Source organism: Pongo abelii, chromosome 19 (genome assembly GCF_028885655.2).
Source record: "Pongo abelii isolate AG06213 chromosome 19, NHGRI_mPonAbe1-v2.0_pri, whole genome shotgun sequence".
Lineage (NCBI taxonomy): Eukaryota > Metazoa > Chordata > Mammalia > Primates > Hominidae > Pongo > Pongo abelii.
Window position 1 is genome coordinate 20,149,035 of NC_072004.2, and position 13,316 is coordinate 20,162,350.

The window sequence follows — 13,316 nt, forward strand, 5'->3', positions numbered from 1 at the left end:
GGGAGACTGAGGTAGGAGAAACAGCTTGAACCCGGGAGGCGGAGGTTCCGGTGAGCTAAGATTGCGCCACTGCACTCCAGCCTGGGTGACAGAGCGAGACTCCGTCTCAAAAAACAAAACAAAAAAAGAAGCGATGTGTTAGGTAAGAGGTAGGTGTGTTCCTTAAAAAAGTGGCATATCAACTAAATCTGGGTGAGTTAGGCCTCTGAGGGTGGCCGTTTGCAGGTCTGTAACATCTAAGGGGGAGAGATTTTTATTTATTTATTTATTTATTTTTTGAGACAAGGTCTGGCTTTGCCGCCCAGGCTGGAGTGCAGTGGTGCAATCTCAGCTCACTGCACGCTCCACTTCTCAGGCTCAAGCCATCCTCCCCAAGCCATCCTCCTGGGCACTACTGGTGACACTGTGCTGAGTCACAGCAGCACTCCACCCGCCAGGACTTGTTTTTCATTTCCACAATTGGAAAGTGCAGAATCAGGGCAGATGAGTAGCTGGAACTACAGGCGTGTGCCACCACGCCTGACTAATTTTTTGTATTTTTTGTAGAGATGGGGTTTCACCACATTGCCCAGGCTAGTCTTGAACTCGTGAGCTCAAGAGATCTGCCTGACTCAGCCTCCCAAAGTGCTGGGATTACAGGCGTGAGCCACCATGCCCAGCCATGTGTGAATATTGAGTCACGCCTGTGTGAGAGACAGCTGGAGGTGTGTGTGATGTATGAGTGTGTGTGATTCGTGAATGTATGTGCCATCCACATGGGGAACATTTGAGTGTGAGTGATGTCTTCATGTATGTGTGAGATGCCTGTGTGTAGGTATGACATCAGAGTCCTTCACTGGACATTGCAAAGGACCCTGGTGGGGTAGGGCCTCTTTCTTCCTGAGTTCACAGAATGAAGTGCCATAGGGGCCTCCAAGTGCTGGTGGCCCTGTTGGCATTACTGGGTAGAGCTTGCCTGAGAATAAAATCACCAAAGAAAGACAAAACCCTGGAAATAGTGGAGCACTGGATCTAGCCATACGAAGCTGTTCCCTGGGCTTTTTAGCTGTGGAAGTCAGCCTCACCCCTCCTCAGTTAGCCCCTTTCCCTTGACATTTAGCTGGTTCAAGCTGGATTTTACTGCAAAAGTCCAGACTAATACAAACACTTATGATAGAATGTGAATGGGGAAAGCCTTCCATTTACTAAGATTTCAAGCAAATGCAAGATTTGAATGCTCCAGAAGGAGGTACACCAGCCTTACCCCCTGGAGGCCCCAGGAAGCAAAGCCACCAAGGCAGGCCTCAGCACCACCAGGCCCCAATCCTTAGGCCTCCCTAGGAGGGGCTTCCAGTGAAGGGGGAAGGAAAAACTGCTTGCAGGACGGTGGCATAGGGGCTCTCCAGCTGGGGCAGGGCAATGCAGGTAGGGGAGGAGATCAGTGGGCCCAAAGTTTGGCTTAGGGTGCCCCTCTCTCCAGCTTAAGGGAGGGATTTAGAGAGGCTGAGCCAGAGATACAAGGTTTGGAGAGTGTTTGTTGTGATTCGGGCTAGAGGCCTTGGCGATGCCTGTCTTTGGCAGAGAGAGACCCGATAAAGTTGAGTTGGGGGGTACTTTACCGGGGGATCATCAGCCCCTGATTCTGCACTTTCCAATTATGAACAATGAAAAATGAAAAATGAAAAAAAAGTCCTGGTGGGTGGGGTGCTGCTGTGAGCCAGCACAGTGTCACCAGTAGTGCCCAGGAGAAAGCTGTTGAGAGTAGGGTGTGGGCAAAGGGCTCAAAGCCCAGATCTTGGCTAGGTGCTGCCACCAGGAGGAGGAAGCTGCCACGGGAGCCTGTGTGTGGGCCGTGCCAACCTTGCTGTGGCTTTGGTTTATTGATATTACCATAAATATGTTATTCTACTCCATCCACCTCAACAGTGACATGAAGTAGGTGGCATTAGCCCATTTACAGATGAGGAAACTGACAGAGAAATGACTTCTAAGGTTGCACAGCTAAAATGGTAATGCTAATGCTAATATGTGATATTATCACATATGACAATACTCCTTTTTTTTTTTTTTTTTTTTTTTTTAGATGGAGTCTCGCTCTGTTGCCCAGGCTGGAGTGGCAGGATCTCGGCTTAGCTCACTGCAGCCTCTGCCTCCCTGGTTCCAGTGATTCTCCTGCCTCGCCCTCCTGGGTAACTGAGATTATAGGCATGCACCACCACGCCCAGCTAATTTTTGTATTTTTAGTAGAAACAGGGTTTCACCATGTTGGCCAGGGTGGTCTTGAACTCCTGACCTCAGGTGATCTGCCTGCCTCAGCCTCCCAAAGTGCTAGGATTATAGGCATAAGCCACTGTGCCGGGTCTACAAAACTCCTTCCGTTTTTGTTTTTTTTTCAGACCATGTTTCACTCTTGTTGCCCAGGCTGGAGTGCAATGGCGTGATCTCGGCTCACCGCAACCTCCGCCTCCCGGGTTCAAGCAATTCTCCTGCCTCAGCCTCCTGAGTAGCTGGGATTACAGGCATGTGCCACCACGACCAGCTAATTTTGTATTTTTAGTAGAGACGAGGTTTCTCTATGTTAGTCAGGCTGGTCTCAAACTCGTGACCTGAGGTGATCCACCCTCCTCGGCCTCCTAAAGTGCTGGGATTACAGGCGTGAGCCACCGTGCCCGGCCCAAAACTCCTTCTTATATATCCAGAGAGCATATATATTATAAATATTTAACCTACCTAGTATAGCTTATTGGATACTAAAGCAGGACTTTGTTAAACTCTTAGCATGCAGTGGATCATCTACTGTGGTCACTGTATGAGGTGGGTGCTTTGCCATTCCCAGCTGTAGCCCCAACCCTCAGCACTGGGGCTGGCATGAGTTAAGTACTTTATTGATATTTGTTGAGTGAATGAATGGAGGTGAAAGTCAGCTAGCAAGGCAGCCAGGGTAGCTACAGGCAGCCTGATTTGGACAAGTAATTTTATTTTATTTTTATTTTATTTATTTATTTTGAACCTCTGAAAGAGTTTCACTTTTGTCGCCCAGGCTGGAGTACAATGGTGTGATCTTGGCTCACTGCAACCTCTGCCTCTTGGGCTCAAGCGATTCTCCTGCCTCAGCCTCCTCAGTAGCTGGGATTACAGGTGCCTGCCACCACGCCTGGCTAATTTTTTTGTATTTTTAGTAGAGACGGGATTTCCCCATGTCAGCCAGGCTGGTCTTGAACTCCTGACCCCAGGTGATCTGCCTGCCCCGGCCTCCCAAAGTGCTGAGATTACAGGTGTGAGCCACCACACCTGGCCCATGGACAAGTAATTTTAAAAGCCCAGAAAACATTTGACTATTCACTTGGACAAGCTAAAAATAATGGATGGTGCCTGGTGTTGGTGAGGATGAAGAGACATGGACGCTCTTCCACCTTCCTGGTGAGACTGTAAATTGGTACAAAATTTCAGGGAACAAAATTTTAAAAGGGCATATCCTTTGACCAAACAAGCTTACTTCTAGAAATTTAACATAAGGAAATACTTGGGCAAAGGTAGAAAGACAGGTTATGTATTAATAGTAAAAAGTGCCCAGAATGAGGGATTAGTTAAGAGAAAATAATGGTTCATCCATATCACAATGGCTCATAATCGCTGTGGTTAATAGAAAGTGGTAGTCAACTGTGTGCCAGGTAACTCAAGTGGTCATCAAGATTCCCCTATGACATAGATGCTGTTATTATTCCTATTTTGTAGATGAGGAAACAGGTATAGAGAGGTTAAGAAACTTGTTGAGGTCACACAGCTGGTGAGGAGAGAAGGAATTTGGATCTAGGCGCTGGTTCCCAAGACTACAGTCTTTCATTCACAGCTCATATCATGATGATGTCGACCTGAATTCATCAACATGGAATCACGCCTGCAATAAATTTTTACAGGGAAAAGGCATATTGGAAAATTCCAAGAGTAGTTACCTCTCCACATGGGATAATGGCAAATATCTTTTTAAGTTTTTCTTCTTTCTCATTTGAATTTTTCTTACAATGTGTAAATATTATTATGCTGACAAAAGACAATGAAGTTCTTAGTCCCAGCTGCTGGGGAGCTGAGGCAGAAGAACCGCTTGAACCCACGAGGCAGAGGTTGCAGTGATCCGAGATTGCGCCACGGCACTCAAGCCTAGATGACAGAGTGAGACTCAGCCTCGGGAAAAAAAAAAAAAAAAGACAATGAAGTTCTTTTCATTTTGGCGGAAAATAGAAAAAGGAGAAAAGAGGACGGGCACAGTGGCTCACGCCTGTATTCCCAGCACTCTGGGAGGCCGAGAGGGGTGGATCACTTGAGGTCAGGAGTTCGAGACCAGCCTGGCCAACATGGCAAAACTCCGTCTCTAGTAAAATTACAAAAATTAGCCGGGTGTGGTGGCACGCACCTGTAGTCCCAGCTACTTGGGAGGCTGAGGCAGGATAATAGCTTGAACCTGGGAGGTGGAGGTTGCAGTGAGTCAAGATTGCGCCACTGTACTCCAGTCTGGACAACAGAGCAAGACTCCATCTCAAAAAAAAAAAAAAAGAAAAGAAAAAGGAGAAAAGCTGGAGGATGCAGGAAAGGACTCTATAGGAACTTCCAAGGCCTCCTTGGCTGGTGACCTGGCCTTGGCCTCTGCTGCTTCCTACAGCCAGGCCAGCTGCCATCCTCTTCCACTGGGGAAAAAGGGGTGCCTTGTTTTTCTTCCCTGATGGCCAGACAGGCGAGGGCAGAGAGGCAGCTGCAAAAGCTTCCTCGGTGCCTCATACTCATGGACTCCATCTAAAAGTAACTCCTCACCCCCAACCATTATATGGCTGCTAATATTAGTGCTCATTTTTCCACTGAGGATACAGAAACTTAGAGAGGTGGAGGGATCTGTCCAAGGTCATTTCCACAATGAGGAGAGGAGGCAGGAAGCAGGCTCCATCCTAGTGATGGACACCTAAGTCCTTGTTTCTTCATTTGCACAACCATTTGAAGGAGAATCCTTGTTTTTTGTTACGCTATACTGCTGAAAAATTTCTATCAAACTATAGCAAAGATTCCTTTCCTTCCTTTAAAAAATATTGAAGGGAAATGTCTTAGACTTGAGCATCTTGATTTATAGTCGATATGCAGCAGTTTAGCCCTTGAATATGACCAATGATGTGTTGCAGCAAGCTGAGCACTTCTATTACATGCAAAGACTCTGACTGCAAACATCCAAGTGGGCAAGAGATTATCAAGTTTAGCAGTGGACTAACCAAAAACTGCATTCGTGTGGAATTGACCACAGGCTTTACATTATGCTTTTGCTCCTTTCTTGCTCATTACCTATTGTATAACAAACTATGCCCAAACTTGGGCTTTAATAAAAAATTTCTTAGCTCTCAATTTTTTGTGGTTTGATTGGTCTTAGCTAGGTGGCTCTTGCTTGGGGTCTTTCATAAAGTTGCAGTCAGGTGGTGGCTGGGGCTGCAGTCACCTGGTGTGTCATCTTGGCTGAACACCTACCATGGCACACTCCTATGGCCTAAACCCGGAGGATAAAGAGAATGAGAGTTTTGGCATCAGCCTACAAGGGATTTCAATAGTCCTTGGAGAATGGATGGCGGATGGAAGAGTGGTATTGCTATAACAGAACAAACGAAAACTACAAACTAAGTGCCTGCAGTGCGGGAAACTGCTGAGGAGCAAGCCACCCCACTGCAGAACCCTGGACGCGGTGATACACTGGAGCTAGCTCATTCTGGTTAATGAGAGTGGATTTTTAAAAAAATTCAAGGCCAGGTATGGTGGCTCATGACTGTAATCCCAGTGCTTTGGAGGTCGAGGTGGGAGGATCACTTGAGCCCAGTTCGAGGCGGCAGTGAGCTATGATTGCACCACTGCACTCCAGCCTGGGCAACAGAGCAAGACTCTGTCTCTTAGAAAAGTGTTTTTTTCCAGTAATATTATCCTTGTATGGTGCAAACACTATATAATGCTGTGCTACTGCCCATTTTCTTTCCAGCAAGGACAAGGCACTCAATTTTCCAGACATTTCTTGAGTACCATACTTGTGCCAGGCCCTGGGAAACAGTGATCAGCAGGAGGGACGAAGAGCCCACCCTCATGGGGCTTACAGTGTACAGGGGCTGAGGTGGTGATATTTGTCAAATAACCACCCAAACAATTAGATATGGTGATAAGCCCAATGAAAGAAAAGTACATGAAACAGTTTTATTTGGGAAGGGGGTGGTTTAGGGAAGACTCGAAAGTGACAATGGAGCTATCAAGTTCAAGAAGGAGTTAGTGGGGGAGGCGGCTGCAGGAAGAAGTGCACGCCTGGAGGCAGGAACAGCATATGTCCCAGTAGTTCAGGGTGGGGGGCTCAGGCGGGTGAGAAAGGGCAATGGAGAAGGAAGCAGAGGAGACCGTGCAGACACTGCAAGTGCCAGAAACCAGGTCCACACTGGCTTCAGAGGGTGGAGGGGAGGTTCTTCTTGGTTTCCATAATAGAAATGTCCAGGGACCTACCGACTTCAGATTCAGCGCAAACTCATCTGGTCCCGGTCTGTATCCCTCCCTCTCTTTTCTCTCAGCACTTTACTCAGGCGGTTCCCCTCCTTGCATCCCAACAGCTGCCGCATCAGCAGGAGAGAGTGAGCCTCTCCAGTCCCGGCGCAGGGATGGAGACGGTGTTTCGTGGGCTCTGATTGGCTCAGTAGCCTATCTTTGGAGCGAATCAGCGAGCGGAGAGGGATGAACTTCTCTGACTGGCCAGATCCAGTCACATGCCAACATGTGACGCGTGGAATCTACGCTAGCCACAGCAGAGGGGTGGGGGTTGTGACCGGAGTTAGATGCCAGCGCAGAAGGGACGTGAGCCCAGCCGAGGTACCGCTGAAGAGGAATCAATTTTGGTATGCAGATAATCACTGGGCTCATGGGTCTTGCTCTTTACAAAGAGGTGTGTCCCTGTAAAGTTGTCAGGCAAAGGAAATGTTTCAAACGACTCCATTTCACGAAGTCTCACCTAATTTATAATTCATTAGTTGAGATGCTTGTGTTCTTCGTTTCTAAAATAAGACGTTGGACTATAAAGACTCTAGCTAGCTCTGACACCTCTGATGAATATTTCATGCCTCATTATTGTGAAAAATCTAAAGCAGAATTGGAGAGAAGATGTGGTATAGGGATTAGGTAAGTGAAGACTGGTGCAAAGCCTCCTGGGTCGAAATTCTGTCCACTGCTTTGTCATTGGAAAAGTTATTTAACGTCGTCGTCTCAGTTCCCACAACTATTAAAATGGAGAGGATAACAACACCTACCTTATGCTCTTGTGAGGATTAAATAAGTTACCGTTAATATATGTAAAGCACTTAAAAGAGGACCCATGTGTTTGCTGTTATTATGTTATCCATACAATAAAGAACAAACATTACCTAAGTTATAAAGAATTTAGGCAATGGATACCAAAAGTACCAATTCCTTTATAATAAAAGAAAAAAAGGCAACAAGGCAAATAACGATAATAACTGATAATGGCTGGGCGCGATGGCTCATGCCTGTAACCCCAGCACTTCGGGAGGCCGAGGCGGGCGGATCACTTGAGGTCAGGAGTTTAAGAACAGCCTGGCCAACATGGTGAAACCCTGTCTCTACTAAAAATACAAAAAATTAGCCAGGCGTGGTAGCGCACACCTGTAATCCCAGCTACTCGGGAGGCTGAGACAGGAGAATCGCTTGAACCCGGAAGACGAAGTTTGCAGTGAGCTGAGATCGCGCCAGTGCACTCTAGCCTGGACAACAGAGCGAAACTCCGTCTCAAAACAAAAAAACTAACAAACAAAAAACTGATCATTTATTATACACCCAGAACTGCGCTAAAAGCACTCTTGTCTTTTTTTTTTTTTTTTTTTTTGAGATGGAGTCTTGCTCTGTCACCCAGGCTGGAGTGCAGTGGCGCGATATCGGCTCACTGCAACCTCTGCCTCCCGGGTTCAAGCGATTCTCCTGCCTCAGCCTCCTGAGTAGCTGGGATTACAGGTGCGCACCACCACGCCCGGCTAATTTTTTTTTTTTTTTTTTTTTGTATTTTTAGTAGAGACGGGGGTTTCACCATGTTGGTCAGGATGGTCTCGAACTCCTGACGTCGTGATCCGCACGCCTCAGCCTCGCAAAGTGCTGGAATTACAGGCGTGAACCACCGCGCCTGGCCGTATTGTCTCATTTAATCCTCACAACAGTCTTATGGAATGGGTGCTGCTATCTTTGTTTTTCAGATGAGAAAACAAGCTCAGAGAGGTGAAATGACTTGTCCAAGGTTACAGGCCAGTGGAGGCTTGAACCCAGGTATTTGTAATTCCAAATGTCATACTCTGTCCACATTCATTCCTTGTAACCTGCCTGGGCTGTCACAGTTGGTGTGGGGCTAGCAGTTCCCCAGGGACCAGAACAGGCGCATCCCCGCCCACCGCCCCGCCCATCGTGCCAGCCCGACTCCACCCCTGTGGCTACACCCACTGCCCCGCGCCTTCCCCACTGGTGGGCCACGCCCACAGATCCCAGCCAGATGCCTCCGCTGTCCGGGTTCTAGTCCCGCCCCCGCCCCGCCCCCGCCCCTCCCCGCCCACCGGCCTCGCAGTCACCGCGGACGCCAATCTTGTGCATGGAGTCGCCATTTTGCTCCTAGAGAGGCCGCCAGGAGACCCGGCGCTTTCTTCCTTCTGCAGCCGAGGCTGCGGCGGGGCCGGGGCTGGGGTCGGGGCCAGGTAGGCGGGCGGGAGCCAGTGGCGAGCGGCGGCGAGGGCTGGCTGGCTTCGGCATTGCGGGGCGCAGGTGCAAGGGGCGGGGAGCCCGCGGCGCCTGCAGGCGGAAGAGTCGGGGTCCTTGGGTGGTGGCTGCTTGGGGGCTCACGGGGGCGACCTCGCGCCCGCGGCCCTTCCATTTTTCCCTCCCTTCCTGTCCCGCCAGGGGTCGGCGGGGGCGGGGGCCGGGCGTCCGGTGCCTGGGCTCTCTCCGCTCCCTGAGGCGCCGCTGGGGAGTCGAACCCTGATGATGGGACCTGTGGTGAGCAGTTCTGAAAGCAAGCCCAGACCCAGCCATTCTCCGTCCCTAAGCTGACACGGAGCCCCTGATTTTAATTTACCTGGCTTTGCTAGTTACGAATGTATCTCTCACCTCCTAAAGGATGGTTTTATCCAACTCAGAACTCACCCCAGCAGAGATTGAGGGGGAACCGTGATGAAAATTTTAAGTATTCTGCTTGATGATAATAATTTTTCTCTTATGTTAATGTTGGCTCCGTTTGGGTGTTTAGCTTTTGAAAGGGGTATGAAAATGCGGAATGGGGCTTTGGGGCTTGAGGAGGTGTGATCTCTAGTGTTTAAAAAATTTAATTGCACAAATAGAAATAATTCACCCACATTATTGAACCCCACTAAAGCATATTCTTTTTGCCCATATTCTTTTCCTGCTGCCCTGGTGTGTACCATTATTACTCAGTTGTGATTTGAGCTCGTTCCACTTAAAGTCATTCATAGATACTTTTGTGTCGTGTTGAATATTTATTGAATTTCTATTCTGTGTTTTACTTAATTACTTTATTATGGAACCTTTACACAGGTCTGGTGTACTTGCTCTTTAAAAAGTCTTATGTTGACCACCATCACTGAGCGTATAGCTTTTTTCTTACTTCCTTGGGATAATTACCAGAAGTGGAAATACCGAATCAAACTTATGCTTTCTTTCTTTGGCACTATTATATAAATTGTTTTCCAAACAAGGCATATTTACAATAGACATTTTTCAAAATCTGGGTATTTGTCCGATTTTGCTCTCTGTATGCAGAATTCAGCGGGGTGCCAAGTCGTTTTCTGTGTGGGTTGAGAGACAGGCTGTGCAGCCCACTGTTGCATACGACTAACTACTACAAATCATGCTGAGACCGAGCTATTTTTGCTGCTTAGAGGCTTTGCAGCCTTAAGTAAGTTTCTTCATCTGGAAACCTAGCTTCCCCTGTCTAAAATGGGTCTCATTCTAGTACTTGCTTCACTGGGTTGTCATGAGCATTGTGAACACTCAGATGTTAGGCATGAGTTAACATCCTGTTGGAGAGATAAGCAGAGCCTGGGATCATACAGGAGTGGAAGAGTAATTGGGTTTAGAATTTGCCCTTCAAATTCTCATCAATATTGATATTAAAAACAGATTTCCTTGGAGTGAGGCACATCACTAATAAACATACATAATAAGTTTTTTTGTTTTTATTTTTTATGCAGAGTCTTGCTCTGTCTCCCAGGCTGGAGTGCAGTGGCGCAATCTCAGCTCACTGCAACCTCTGCCTCCCGGGTTCAAGCGATTCTTCTGCCTCAGCCTCCTGAGTAGCTGGGATTACAGGCATGCGCCACCATGCCTGGCTATTTTTTTGTATTTTTAGTAGAGACAGGGTATCACCATGTTTGTCAGGTTGGTCTCAAACTCCTGACCTCGTGATCTGCCCGCCTTGGCCTCCCAAAGTGCTGGGATTACAAGCGTGAGCCACCATGCCCAGCCAATAAACATAAATTTTTATACTTTTTTATTTTTTGAGACAGAGTCTTGCTCTGTTGCCCAGGCTGGAGGGCAGTGGCACGATCTCCGCTCACTGCAACCTCTGCCTCCCACGTTCAAGCGATTCTCCTGCCTCAGCTGCCCAGATAGCTGGGGTTACAGGTGCATGCCACCACACCCGGCTCATTTTTGTATTTTTGAGTAGGGGTTTCGCCATGTTGACCAGGCTGGTCTCGAACTCCTGACCTCAGGTGATCCGTCCACCTTGGCCTCCCAAAGTGCTGGGATTACAGGCGTGAGGCACTGCGCCTGGCCAGTTTTTATACTTTATGATGCCTTTTAGTTCATCTTTCAATTTCATTTGTTAATCATTGTGACTCATTGAGGTCAGGCATTATTCAGCAGTCATTTGTTTAGCCTCTACCGTGTGGCAGCTGCACAGGGTATACAGCAGAGAATATCATGGTAAAAAATAATCTCTGCTGCCTGGACCTTAAATACTGATGGGGAAAGCTTTTTACCAAGGTTATATCTCTTGTCTGGAAGGTAAAGGCTGAGGCCCAGCAAGGACAAGTGATGTCCACATGGCCTAGTAGCTGGAAGGCAAACCCAACTCTTCACACTCCTACTTCAGCCATCTTTAAGTAGAAGGTATTTACACAGTAGATGCTTTAGAGGGAAGACAACACACTTCAATGTGAGTCTTCCCCATCTGAAATGTGGGTGAGTGGTTTTGAAATGACTGCTAGTCTGTCCAAAGGAAATGATCTCTCAGTGTGGTTTCTTCATTCATGAGACTTAACAGATTCTCAAATCTTATTCAAAAGAGGAGTATGATTTGCTCTTTAAAAGGTGCTAAGATTCTCTGAAAACAGTGTGTTTTCATATATGTTATAAATAATTCTCACACATTCCAGAGTAAATTTAGAATAAACATAAAGCAGTTATAGCTCATGGGGAAAGTAAGGGAGTGTTCTCATTTCACACTAAAACCTTGTGCTAACAAGCCTCCTGCCAGCCCCATCTTGATGATTATCATGTTTTTAAGGGTAGTCTTTATAACTCTTTTCTTGAAGCTTGCTTGGTAAAGAACACAGCCTTAATTACCAACAGGAGAAAGGAGAACTAAAACTACAAACAGGCATGATGGCCGGGTGCAGTGGCTCATGCCTGTAATCCCAGCACTTTAGGAGGCTGAGGCGGGTGGATCACCTGAGCTTGGGAGTTTGAGACCAGCCTGACCAACATGGAGAAACCCTGTCTCTACTAAAAATACAAAATTAGACAGGTATGGTGGCGCATGCCTGTAATCCCAGCTACTCAGGAGGCTGAGGCAGGAGAATCGCTTGAACCAGGGAGGCGGAGGTCGTAGTGAGCCGAAATCACGCCATTGCACTCCAGCCTGGGCAACAAGAGTGAAACTCCATCTTAAAAAAAAAAGAAAAGAAGAAAAAAGAAAAAGAAACAGCCCTTTTGTTTGAATAACTTGTGAAGTGAATAGTCACAAAACATGACTATGTTGATAGTCATTTCCAAGTGGATGCTCCCCAGTCCACTCCACCATGTCATTTTGAGGGTGGTCTTAGGTTAGGATTCTGTATAGAAGCCTATATCTGAAGCCTAGAACATCAGAGACCACATGCACGGTGTTGCAGGCCATTTTAAACCATGAGAGATAAGGAAAGACTTCAGGAAATATCCTGGAAAAAATATACAAAGGCAGGAGAGCTATCTTGAAATAGTTTGGAGGCAGTCCTGTGGAAAAGGAATTTGATGTTTCCCATAAATCTCTAAGGAGAGGACAAGAACCAGTGGGCAGAAGCTGCAGGAAGAGGAATCTCAGCATGTTCTTTGTTTGTTTGTTTTGAGACGGAGTCTTGCTCTGTCACCCAGGCTGGTGTGCAGTGGTGCAGTCTCTACTCACTGCAACCTCTGCCTCCCGGGTTCAAGCGATTCACCTGCCTCAGCCTCCTGAGTAGCTGGGACTACAGGCGTGTGCCACCAGGCCTAGCTAATTTTTGCATTTTTAGTAGAAATGAGGATTCACCATGTTGGCCAGACTGGTCTTGAACTTCTGACCTCAGGTAATCCGCCTGCCTCGCTCTCCCAATTTGCTGGGATTATAGGCGTGAGCCACTGCGCCTGGCCGCAGCATGTTCTAAGGAAGAATTTGGAATGATGGGCCCTCAGCGGATGTGGGCATCAGACCCTGGGGCTGTTCAAGCTTCTGTTGAGTGGTTCCTTGGCAGGATTCCTACAGATGGGCTTTGAACAAAAGATTTAGGAAGGATGGGCTGAACTACCTCTAAGATCTCTTCCTACCTCTAAAATACTTTCATTCTAAGTGTTCCAACTCCTATCAGGAATCTTGCTGTACTTTAAGGAGCTTCTTATTTGAAGGTTAGGGGGTGTAAAAAAAAAAATGCCCCTCCCCCCATGGCTGTTACTGTACTTATATGGTAGATAATCAAGATATTAGAAGTCAGTTCATAGGTAGCATGTCCGATATGCAGGGCACTGTGTTAAGTGCCTTGCAGAAATTTTACAGTCACCTGTGGGGTCAGTTTTCACAGTTGTATGGATGGCAGAACTGAGGCTAAGAGATTTTGAGTATTAGATAACTTATGCAAGTCCTCACTGTGAGTTTAGGGGAAGTATTTCAAGATGCAAACATGAGTTTGACTCCAAATCCTGTATTTACAACTGCAGGAAAATTAGTTTGTTTTTGTTTCTTTTCCTGGACCTGTAACACCCTATTATTTATTTTATTTTATTATTTTTTTTTTTTTGAGACAGAGTCTCGCTCTGTCTCC

The 13,316-nt window shown here is 47.1% G+C and overlaps 1 protein-coding gene across 11 annotated transcripts in view; it reads left to right on the top strand.

The window, feature by feature from the left end:
- Window positions 1-6,743: 6,743 nt before the first annotated feature.
- The window catches only part of PRPSAP2 (phosphoribosyl pyrophosphate synthetase associated protein 2), a 75,432-nt gene continuing 68,859 nt past the window's right edge, over window positions 6,744-13,316 (top strand). For 3 of the 11 annotated variants that reach the window (XM_063717921.1, XM_063717922.1, XM_024241483.3), the window contains exons 1-2: window positions 8,575-8,723; window positions 9,802-9,937. The gene's annotated coding sequence lies outside the window, so the exon portion shown is untranslated. 11 annotated transcript variants of the gene reach the window in all.